The sequence below is a fragment of the Bacillus rossius genome, chromosome 1 (assembly GCF_032445375.1).
Source record: "Bacillus rossius redtenbacheri isolate Brsri chromosome 1, Brsri_v3, whole genome shotgun sequence".
Lineage (NCBI taxonomy): Eukaryota > Metazoa > Arthropoda > Insecta > Phasmatodea > Bacillidae > Bacillus > Bacillus rossius.
In genome coordinates this window covers 365,353,766-365,366,062 of record NC_086330.1, presented here as the reverse complement: position 1 = coordinate 365,366,062, position 12,297 = coordinate 365,353,766, and the positions used below count along the sequence as shown (strand labels likewise).

Here is a 12,297-nt window from a genome sequence, read left to right as displayed (position 1 = left end):
TGAAATCCCTAAATACTCTACATATAGATCAGAATAGGGGGATTCTTTCTCCACCACATCTGATTTCTATCATGGTAGGAAGGTTGATGACTCCCTTTTCAACTATAATCAAGAGGTTAATACTTAAAACAAAAATAGCTAGGTTTCAAATTTAACTAAAAGATTTTATTATAATAATATCAGGCATCAGGCTGTTCACGTAACTTTCTGAAAAATGTTAATATAATCATTAAAACTTCAAAAAACATCTGCTTAAACGATATCTGACCCTATTCGGGATAAGACTTTAAATAAACATGTCGTGTTGTCTGTCATTTCCGTCTGTATTTCTAACTTCCTTTGTTTCAGTGGATAGTGTTTTTTTGTCTGTGTGTTTTCAATCCTGCCAACTTTTCTCAATTTGTCGTCGCAAGTGAATTAATTTTCGTTTAATTTTACTTTAATAAATTATCTAGATGCTGTAAATTCTTTACCAAACATTAACCATTTACAAAGTTACAATATCGAAGAGTTCTAAAAGTTCACCAGAAATTCCTAGTTGATAAGTTTTTCAGATGAGAGAAGTCCCTCCTTTCTTTCATCTAGCTCCTACATTGGCCTACTGCCATGACTTTAAAACTTCTAGCGATGAACCATTGAGCCTGGTGAGTCATAGTCGTCATTCCTGGCGACGGCGTCGAATGGCTTCTCACGGACTGACTCCCTGACAGAATAATTACCCTGGTTTATAAAGCTCAGTCTGACCGAGTTCGTTATTGTTTACCATAACAACACGAGCTCTTTCCATGCTTTAAATTGAATATTTCTCGTCACTGATTCGCTGTCAGTTTTCTCCCTAGTTTTGTGGCCTTCTCTGTCTTTTCTGCTTCACTACCCCCTACTCCTCTGCTAGCTGACCTGCTAATTTCATACTCTACATCTGTTCTAAAGGCTGCCTTCTGCTTCCCGCACATGACAAACAATATTGTCATCCTGTTGTGCTATCGTTAGCAAACATTCTTTGGGTAAACCCTCCTCGAATCGTGCTTCGGTGGCCTTTTAATCTGTTTACAACTGACTTAAGTTGCAACGTCTAGTGTCATAGATAAATGCAGCAAGTAAGCTACTACTGTGTGAACATTTTGGTAGATCGGTTATAATTATAGATTTAAACATTGTTTTAACTACCGTGTTCATATTTTGTCCATAGCAGCATGGTTCCCATGTTTTTGTTGTAGTCCATGGTCGAAACCAATTTTGTTTGTTTCCCCCCCTCCCTCCCTCCTCCTTTTCCAAACTGTTACTTGATACAAAACAAACAAATAACTGTTTATTATGCATTTAATATGTCTAAAATTAGTATTTTCATTCATGGACTACATTCATTCCACTACCGTTTCAGGACAGAAGTGAAATAACCTTGATCATTTGGTTTGTGGTCCAAGTGTTAAAAATGGGGGTAGGCATGTTACAAACCAATAAATAAATAAAGTGCTGGTTTACGGTCATGCCTTCAAAGATTTGTACTTAACTGTTAATTTGAGTTTTATCTGAAAAAAAAATTTTTTTCCCCAATTGCATGCATGATTGAATAAGGCTAGAGTACATTACTTTGTTGGAAAATAGTTTGTTAACAAGTTTGGAACATGGAAATATATACTACTAGAATAAAATCGGCAAACGAGAAAAATTAATATCCCGCCCGACATTTTGGGAAGGTGCATTCCTGGTTTTTCGGGGGAAACAGACTCTAGCCCTGGTCTACAAATTTGCTTTAAATTACTTCCATGTAGAAATATTTTACCAAGGCAACCTGGGTTTGAATCTTGGCAGATCAGACCTGGAGTGTTTGCAAGTGGTAAAGGTGGTGGGCGTGACCAAGAGTTTGGACTGCTGGTATGGTTATAGCAGCTTCCCGCTACTGCATTGCTTCATGTTTGCCTCTTCTCACTGCATTCACTCGTATGGTGGACCGTAGAGGTCACATGTGTCTCTCTTAAGGGCTACAAGTCATGTCACTCCTCGCTCGTGAGGGTTGACCCCGCGGCTGGCATGTGGCCACTCGCTTGAATCACAAACGTAGGATGCATTCCTACTTTTGTTTTGACTTGTTCGACTTGGCTCCGACCATTTTTCCTTTGCCAATTTATTTCTCATTTTGAGATGCGAGGAATGTGTTTTTCCAGATATAGTTCCCGCAAAGCAGCAGAACCTCCCTGCGACTGAGGACTGGAAGATTTGCCCGTTGGTTCTGCCGCCCCGGAACTGCCAGCGGTGCCGCTGAACAACGAGCCCAGCAGTGGGAACCCTCGAACAGCGTTGCTCGTCTGCAACCACGTTCTTTACCCTGACATCCCGACCACAGAATGTGCCAAGACAGTGTTGCGAGACTTTCGTTTAGTTAATGTGAATTTTCGAACGTTCAAAGTCAAAACGTGACGTATTTCATATGTTATTGATTGATCATTCGTTTAGGCTCAACATGACACTTTTCACCTATCATTTTTTTTTTTTCCAAAGGAAGTGTTACTGGTTGTGTTTAAATTGACTGCAAATCTAGCCGTGTGTTTTCTTTGACTGACGTGCGTGGAACCATCGATACTGGTTGATGTAAGTTGGAGGGAACTGAACCACTGGTGACGTAGTGCCATATTGGGAGGAAGACTGTAGTAGTTTAGTTGTGACTTTGCAGTGTGCCAGCGTGCATGGATGAGTGTTTCCCCCCCCCCTCCCCCTCCCCATCTACTATCCTATGGGAAATTCAGGTGTGTCCAAGTTCTTGTTTTGTTTTCTCCAATACTACCTACCTTCCTTTTTTTTTAGTGTTCGGCCACAAAGTGGATTACTAAAAGTACCACACCTCATGGGAAGCCATGACAGTTATGAATTATTTTTCATTCAATTCAGAGCTATTAGTAATACACATTGTTATCTTAAATGTCAGTATTTAAGCCATTTGGTTAGTGTACTTTTGAATATTTATGAGTCAATATGATTCTGTAACTATATGTAAATTCATAAGTTTGCTAATTTGAGTAATTTTATTCGGAATTGCTGCAACCTCAAACAATCCTTTTAAACTTTTAATGAAGTGATGGTAATCATAAGTAAACCCCAGAGTTAATTTCAAAATTGTAACATTTACATATTTACAATATTTACTTTCACTCTTGTTTGAATGATTTTCAAAATGTTAAATGAAGATCTTAAGTTATTTTGTGCTACCTACATGTCAAAAATTTAAGCAGGTCTAGGCCTTTGCGGTTCCCCGATTTTTCACTTCCGGTTTCAGTTTTTTAAAATTACCCAACCTGGAACTGACTTTTAAAATCTTCTGTTTCAGTTCCGAGTATTTTTTACATTTCTGTTAACTCGTGTGGTGATACTTTTATCATGTTGGAAAGGTAAACAAACACATTACATATTTGAATTTCTTCAAATCTCACAATATAATAACAACCAAAAAATGATAGATACAGACAAGATTTTATGGGTTTTTTTTCATCTATTTACATTTTTAAAACAGAAGATTTCAGATTTTATTTCTATAAATTCTGTTTTATAATACTTATTTCACCAAAAAAAAAAAAAAAAAAGTGAAATGTTTATAGACTGCATTTTAACAATAAAATTTGTAATATTTGTCTAAAACAGATAAATTTGAACAATAAAATGAAATAATTTTTTTGGTCCATGCACTTTGGTACAAATTTTGTCCTGAAATAATGACTTTCAGCAAATTTCAAATACTATTATAAGATTTTTTTGTGTTCTATGGATTAATTTTTGGTGAAATCCTGCTTAGTTCCGTGATATAACTATGTATCATTTCGGTGCTACATGGTGTGTTCACTTACATTTCTGTGTTATGCTGTGTATTGACATGCTTTTCGGTGTTATTTCGGTTTTATCACAATTCAGCATATAATCTTGTCTGTAGTCATAGAGAACAATTACAATGAATTTGAGAGAGATATGAATTGAAAGCCACCATCTTAATTTCAACAGTATTTTGGCCATAAAGCATATTAGATTATAATATAATTCCTGAACTTCATAGTGACCAGCTGCTACGTATGTTTAAAATGGAAGAAATTTCAAATTAAAATGAAACAAATTGTTATAGCACAAACACCATTCTAACAATATGGCTTCTAGTTCCTTTCATATATTGGCGGTACTGTGTTTTGCCTGTATCAATGTTACGATTTCTGGCCGTTTATACATTAAAGGTCAATAACAATGTAAACAAAGTATTCAAGCAAAACATATTGCATTACAAAACAAAGTACATTAAAACTGAGAACTATAAAGATCAAATTATATTTGAATTGTAAGAAAAATGTATATAAATGAATGCCTAAAATGCTGAACCAGAAAATTAGAATGTATCTTCGCAATCAGGATTTTGATGCTAGCAACTAATGGCCTACCTATTCGAAGTTTGAAGTTAAGTTTTAAAATACTTGAAGCTTATGCGAAGAGTGTACACCTATTTTTCTGTGTTTTTTTAATTGTTTTTAATAAGAAAATCATGACTCAGTTAATCTCATTCATATTTAGGGTATCAAAAAAGAATTTTTTTTTTCTCAATAAGAATCAAAACTGAAACCGAAACGATCTTGAAGTAAAACTGAACCGACCAATAAAAGCCAGAACCACACAGCCCTACATGTAACTATGATTAGGGACCCTGAAAAATAGTAAAGCACAAAATTAATGAAAAGCGATGAAATTCTGGTGTTTTGAAGGTTTTTTTTGCAAAATTTAAACATTTTTGTGGAAACACAAAAGTTGGGTGTGAAATACAGCCGTTTCCATGAGTTCATCAACATCATTGCTGAAAACATCACATGACACATTATAGATTTAATACCGAGGTGTTAAATTTCAATCACAAAATGTTTTGATTACTCGAAAGTAGTATTTTTTATACTTCACTGCCAATCAATATTATTTATGAAATTTTGCTCGTGCTGTGCATACAACAAAGGTTAGATCTGGTATCTTCATATCTTTAGTTATTTAGTTTAAAAGCTTGATGGCTTAGTTTACAAGAGAAGTTACTACGCATTTTATACCTGGTTTTATGCAACATTTCTTTTATTACTTGACACAACTGCGGTCATTTTTCAAGTGGTGATAAACTTTTGTTTCCAGGAAAACTGCCAACAAATGTGAAAAATAATACAGAAATTACCTATCTTCTTGTTTGTTTACAATTTATAGTTTCGTAATTTTATAGGTTAGGCCATAAAATAATTGTTTAGCCCGTCGCTTGTTTACATATACTTAAATACTTAGGTTTTTATTTAACATCTAGAAATGTACAATTGTGTAGGTGTTGCCCTGTCTAAGCCAAATGATAAAAGAGTACAAATACAGTGATATTTATTGAAAATAGTTGGTTGTGTTAGGTTAGATCATTTGAAATACTTTAAATTAGTCTACAGACTACAGGTAGGTTTTGTTAGTGACATTAAAATAATGTAAAATCATTATGAATTACCAATTTAAAATGTAGGAAGCATTCATTAAAATAGTAAAATACTTTAAGTATCTTAGAAAATAATTGTAAAGAAAATTTAAAGTAGTAAAAGAAAAAATTATCCTAGAATTTTATTTTTATTTTTCTCGAAAAGACTCTTTTTATTCAGTATTAGTAAAGATTCTTAAATTTCATTTTATAAGTGTATAAAATTATTTTATGGGCGTAAAAGGAAAAAATTAGCATTTGATACCAAATTTTAGAAAAAAACAAATAAATTATTTACACCAATTTTTTTGCATCACTTTGATGTTTTAGCATTCACATTTTGCACCAATTTTATGTTTTAATACAGACTTTTGCACCACTTTTTTATGTTTTAGTACTGGTTTTATGCACTGTTTTTGCCTTATTTTAACATCGCTTTTGTCCATTTTTATCTATTGTTTTCTGGGGTCCCTAATTTTATTGAACAGGATTGGTTAAAAAAGTTTTAAGTTGTAAAAACCACTTTTTTGGGTTGTTGGTTTTTGTAATTTAAATACGTTAAATAGATGATTTTCATTATCTTTATACTCAAACTGTAATGTAACAATACTCTCCATTTTGTAATTTTCAGTATTTGTTACAATGGACATATGAAGTGGGGAAATTCTGCTTACTTGTGTTGTTAAGTGCCAATCGTTTTGGAAGTTATCTCTTGTTCATGTTGCGTATTTAGTCGTGCTTGTTGAGTTTTCAACACTCCAGAGTCTAATGATATTGTAGAACATGTTCCTTTGTTACTATTGTTAGTGTAAATTATAACTATGTACATATAGGATATAGGCTAGCGAAGATAACTAATTATTGCTATCAGTCATGTTGAATGCCGACTGATTTATGCTGTTTTCAGTTAGTGTTTTAAAATTGGTATGGTATGTATATTGTGGTTTCAACCATTCTGCACAAAAAAATTTTTTTCTCATCTCTTATTAATTTCTTCAGCTGTTTCATCCACAAAATATTTTCAATCAATTTTTGTGAGTTAGGCATTTGTTTTGTACTGGATTGTATCTGTTTCGTTACTGTGTGTTATATAAAAAAGAGTTTTTAACAATGACTGCAGATGTTAAAGTTTTATTTTGTTTACCATGTTCTATCCTTTCTGAGACCAGGGAGTTTGCCCAAGTCATATGGTTTTTATGGTTAGCCAAGAAAAATTTTAAAGGCATGTTTTTATGCAACTTTGTCAGAAAAACATTATTGGTGCTTTCAGTACTCCACTTGCACTCACACACCACGATATTGTGCACTAATACTGCTCTAATCCTGTATCTGACGAGCAACAAACAAATAAACTTAAAAGTGTTTTTCAGAAGTTGTGAAATAGATACCATAAGTCCTAACTTGTGTAGGATAGTATAGCCAGAGCCAAATACATCATGACGTAATTTTTGAAAGGTGTTAGGCTCCTTCCACACGGGAGACTTGTCTGCCAACGACTTGTTGCCCGGCAACTGTAGTCACTGGAGACTACGGAAAACTAGTGGCAGACAAGTCGCCAGATATATCACAGGCGAATTTAGTATAATGTTAGAGGTGGAAGAGGTTGTAGGTGTTGTGGCATTAATTAATATTTTGAAAAAGAGGAGAAGGAAGAAGAAATGTTGGGTACACCCAATCCTTAGCGACCGACAAACAAAAGGGTTATTTTGGAATCTCTACGACGACGTGCGTAGACAGAGAGAAATTTTTCAATTATTTCAGAATGTCGATCAAATCGTTGATGAGTTATGTGAGAGATTGAAAGTTTCTCTACAAAAACAGGACACAAATATGAGGAAGTCGATATGTATCGAGGAAAGATTAGCAGTAACATTCAGGTAAGCATGTAGTAGTAAACGTTAATTTGTATTTGTAACTTTATACAGATAATTACATTACGTGTGACGCATTCTGTAACTATGTAAGTATACATGATATGTACATTAATTATATCAGGTATACTTAATACAAGCTAACAATGCCTGATACATCGGATGAAGTGGACGGGGAATGTATGTCGTTAACAATGGGTGACAGTGCTTGAGTTTGCCATTGTTGTTGTAATGGAGGAAGGGGCAGCTGAGGGTCAGGAGTTGGTACTGGCATTACATAGGGTTGGTAGCCATGAGTATGTAGGTTTTGGTTAGGAATGGATGTGGGCATTGCGGAGGTGTTGGTTTTATACTTAGCAATTACTGACATGATATCACATTTAGCCCTCAATTTATGATAGGATGGAATGTCTTTCATATCTTTTAACAATAGCAGCAAAAACAGTTTGTCTGCATTGTCTGTTTCTACTTGAGTAAAAGAACGTTGCTCGATGCTCTTATGGAGCACTTCACATAATTTATGAATATTAGTCCTGCATTTTCCTTTTCTTCTTAGTCGCATTGTTACTAGCATGTGCCTCTCCAATAACCCTCTTGCTGTGCAGGACGCAGTGGACTATACACACTTTCTTCTTCGTCCTCAAAGTTGGACGTTGTCCTGTGAAAAATAATGAATGTTATTTTTTAATTTTGTAGATAATATCGGTACAGAAATAACATGCTGCAGATTAAACTTGTACTTACCTGTCTTGAAAATTGGGCTGCAAAAATATAACGTCATCGAAATATATGTATGTTTTACAATTACTTGTTGCAGCCCCAGAAGACAGTATTCTTTTTGCTTTCAACTCTCGTGCAAAACAATTCCTCAGGTTTTTCCATTTTTTCTGGAGTCCAGCACATGCAAATATGTAATGTGTGTTGTAAAAATTGCAGAATATAAAATTAATGTGCCAGTTTTCTGTTACTGTATGTGCCTACTTTTCAGGCTGCCTATTGTTAAAAGAAATGAAAGACATTCCATCCTATCATAAATTGAGGGCTAAATGTGATATCATGTCCTGCACGTAGGAATTCGTAACAAAACTACAGAAATACAAACTTGTTTTCAGGTATCTTGCAACAGAATAGGGATTTCTACACTCAGCAAGATAATCAATGAAGTATGTATGCGAAAGAATATGGGTAGAGCTAAAAGCAAAGTGCAGCCTGTACCCACAACCGAAGATTGGCTACGAATCTCAGAACAGTTTGAACATGTTGCCAACTTTCCGAACTGCCTAGGCAGAATAGATGATAAACACATAAGAATTGTGAAACCTTCCGGCTGTGTATCACTGTTTTACAATTATAAACATTTTTTTTCAAATAGTTTAACTTGCAATGTGTGATGCAAACTATATTTTTGTTGACATTGGAGCATATGGTAAGAATTCAGATGCTTCAATTTTCCACGATAGTGTTTTCAAGCAGAAGTTGTCAGCAAATCAACTTAATATTCCTGCACCTCGTTCACTGCCAGGGGAAATGACGAACAAAGTCCCTTTCGTATTCTTAGGTGACAAAGCGTTTGGTCTGTCTACACACATCATGAAACCATACGGTGGTAAACATCTGACACAAAAGAAACGAGTGTATAACTACCGACTTTCTAGAGCTAGAAGGTATGTAGAATGTTCCTTTGGAATTCTAACACATAAGTGGAGGATTTTCCACAGACCACTCAACGTATGTGTTGGGTTTGCGAGAACATTGTCAAAGCCTGCACCATTCTGCATAACTTTGTACGCGATAGAGATGGGTTTCGTTTCGAAGATACGTTCTCGTATGAAGGATTCAAAGATATTGATCAGTTTCATCTTACAAACACAAGAAAAAGTCCTATGCAACTCCGGCACACCTTCGCTGATTATTTCTCTGGGACTGGTGATTTAGCATGGCAATATGCCCGCATTTAAGTTGACTGGTTAAATAATACAACTTACAGGATACAGCTTAAAGGATAATCGCTGTATAGTTATTTGTGTGTTTTTATTGCTAATTAGTCAATCAAAATATAATACTATATCAATAAATACGTCAAAATTGTTAATGCATAACGCAATAAGTAAAACTACTTATCTGGCCTCTTATCTATTCTTAGGTATCTAGGTCGAATAGATATGCTGATGACAGTCGTCGTACCCTCCCAGGTACAGAGGCCGTACCTGGCCACCGACGTGGGCCTGAGGGAGTTTTGTCCCCCCAGTGCACCATCTGTGAAGTGCGACGGCCAGGGACGCACCCGCGTGCGCCCTAGCATGCCAGTGAGCTTCTTTTGTGTTACAAATAATTCTGCTTTATGTATTTTTCAAATGGTCGCGAACCTCAATAAGTGTGTAAATAATGTAATCGTAATTTATTAATTCTTGTGTAAATTTACTTTTGATTAATGTCTCGCTAAGTTGTGTAAATAATCTTGTAATTTTCTCAAATGTTTCGCAGTGCTAGTATGTAATCGCAGCCTGGCGCGTCGCGAGGGGGGGCCTCTCCCACGCCGGCCGATTTCTCCTCCCCTCCTCCGCGGCCCGCGGGCCTCGGCCCGCTGGCGGGCGGGGAAGGGCAGTGTTGCTCAGGGCTCGATCAGGGACAGACGTGTACGCCGCTCCGCGCTGATCGCGATGCGCGTCTTCCGAGCTCGTGGTCCGGCGACAGTGTAACTGCACGGGTTGTCGCGGCAGCTGAGCTGCATCCGCCGAGTCGTTCACCCTGTTGAGTTTACGAATTACGAGTTACGTCACCAGTCGAACGTCCTAGAACGTGTAAGCGTAGTTACGAACCGCCGAACCTTCGCCGTCATTACGAGACCTTTTACGTAACGGACAGCGCACGTGTCACGCATCTTTGTGGAGCGACTTTAATCGGGGACATTGTTACGTGGGAGAATTACCAGTTTGTGTCGGGACGTGTTAACGGACGGGACGGTCTCCCGGGAGTCCGGGTCGTCGTGGGAAGGGCGCTCGTTCCGCGACGGATCCGCCAGGCTGCGGCAGGCTCTCAAAACTACAATAAAAGGGGCTCGTGGAACTGTTAACATCGAATTATCCTTGGAACCGCCTACCATTCTTCCTCCACCTCACTCTCCCTCCAGGTCCCGTATTTCCCGGTCCCGGCCACGTTGGCCTGGACCCACACCTCACCGACGAGAGCAGGACGGGCACAACAGGACAATTACGTAAACGGGGAATCAGGTACCTAAAGCCGAGGGACGTCAATGCTAATATTGTTGTTTTTATGTTCAATTACAACAAGCTATCACGTGTTTCATGTGTGTCATACTATTTCATATAGCTCCCAATATCCGACTAATTTCAGTAGTAGGCCTACTATACTTTATTCAGCTGAAATACCATGCACGTAATACACGCAAATATTATGTACATCATGTTAATAAACAACATTTGAACATACTTATTTCATTTTTTTTTCTTGTTTCCTAAGAAATCAAAACCTTCATGAAACTCACAGCACACTTCCGCCAACGCTTCCCGTTTCTTGGTTTTATTTGAATAATCTGCTGACGAAATGTCCCATAATGTGGGTCGCTGCCGAATTTCTTGAATAAACTTCTCAGCAACGACCATATCAGTATCAAAAAACACTTCATCGGACGCCATCGCAGACAAGTCTACCCTGAATGCCCCTGCAGTCGCTCACTCGTCTTCAGTCTCTCGGCGACAACAGGTAGGGTACATACCCGGCGACTGATATCCTGTCTCCCGGCGACACGGTGGCGACAGTCTAGCGTGTGAACACTACCAATGCTGCGTGCACTCGTAAATACAAATCCTTATTTCAAACACAATTACATACCTAATAGCTTGTAATTCTTTACACTCGTTACTGAAATTATATTACTGATTCCGTCGTAATATGCCGGAATCCTATTTACATTGCCGTCGTCCGGGGTCTCGGGCTCGAGTCCCGGTGTGGCTCCTAGTGGGAAAAGGCGGTTCTTGATCTGTGTTGTCCGGGTGGGCGCCAGACTAGCTCGTTTCTAGTCGTGAATTTGGGGTCGTGGATGTATGTGCCCCTGCGTGGCCCACTAGGGCCGGCGGCGGTGTTGCGTGAGATGATTTTAAATAAGAGACGTGGAGTTGAGGTGGCGGTGTCGTACCTTTTATTCAGAGGAGCGAGTCGTACACAATACAACACTCTACAGAGGTCCCCGGGGGGGGTTTTTACTTGTTATTCCGTGGCGCCGTATTGTTTGTGTTCCGCGTTACGTGGCCTCGAATGCTGTTATGTCTCAGACGTCTCACTGGGTACGCAGGTAACGTAATTTCGTAACACAAAGGCGGGACACAAAATACACTGAATTAAGGGGGCGCGTACAGGTTACGTGGCACTCGTTACTCGGGTAACGTAAGTTAGCTATACAAAACACAGGCTACAAAAATACACTGGATTAAGGGGGCGCGCACACGTTACGTGGCACTCGTTACTCGGGTAACGTAAGTTAGCAGTACAAAATACGGGATACAAAATACACTGAATTAAGGGGGCGGGCGATTGGTGACGGCCAATCCCGTATGCAAATGTCTCGGCGCGGGTGTTGTGCCCACTGTGGTGAAATACGCACCGCAATTAAGTTTGTCCAAGTTCCCTTGCGGGTTGTGGTCAGCGCCGTGCGCGTGACCTTAAATAAAGTTCTGTACGTTGCGGGAGACGGCCCGTGCCGTATGCTGAAGAGCAGCCCCGTTGACCAAGTGTGGTGCGGGGTGTCCTTAAGTTGATGCGGCCGGATTAGGTCCTGGACCGAAAAAAGGGACCGGGTACTCACGGAGAGGTTAAGTAATAAAAGGGGTTTTGTTAATTAGTGACTATATTTACCGGACGTTACTTTCAATGTAGACAAAGGATGTTGCCTCTCCGTGGGACGTAGGTCCGCCCCGGTCCGTGAGCTGCGCTGAACTGCCGAACTGGCATGGC

At 38.4% G+C, this 12,297-nt stretch overlaps 1 protein-coding gene across 1 annotated transcript in view; it reads left to right on the top strand.

The window, feature by feature from the left end:
- Positions 1 to 4,566, top strand: part of LOC134528369 (serine/threonine-protein kinase par-1) — a 100,188-nt gene extending 95,622 nt beyond the window's left edge. The window contains exon 20 of the mRNA XM_063361938.1: positions 2,166 to 4,566. The gene's annotated coding sequence lies outside the window, so the exon portion shown is untranslated. The remainder of the gene's footprint in view (positions 1 to 2,165) is intronic.
- The last annotated feature ends 7,731 nt before the right edge of the window (positions 4,567 to 12,297 follow it).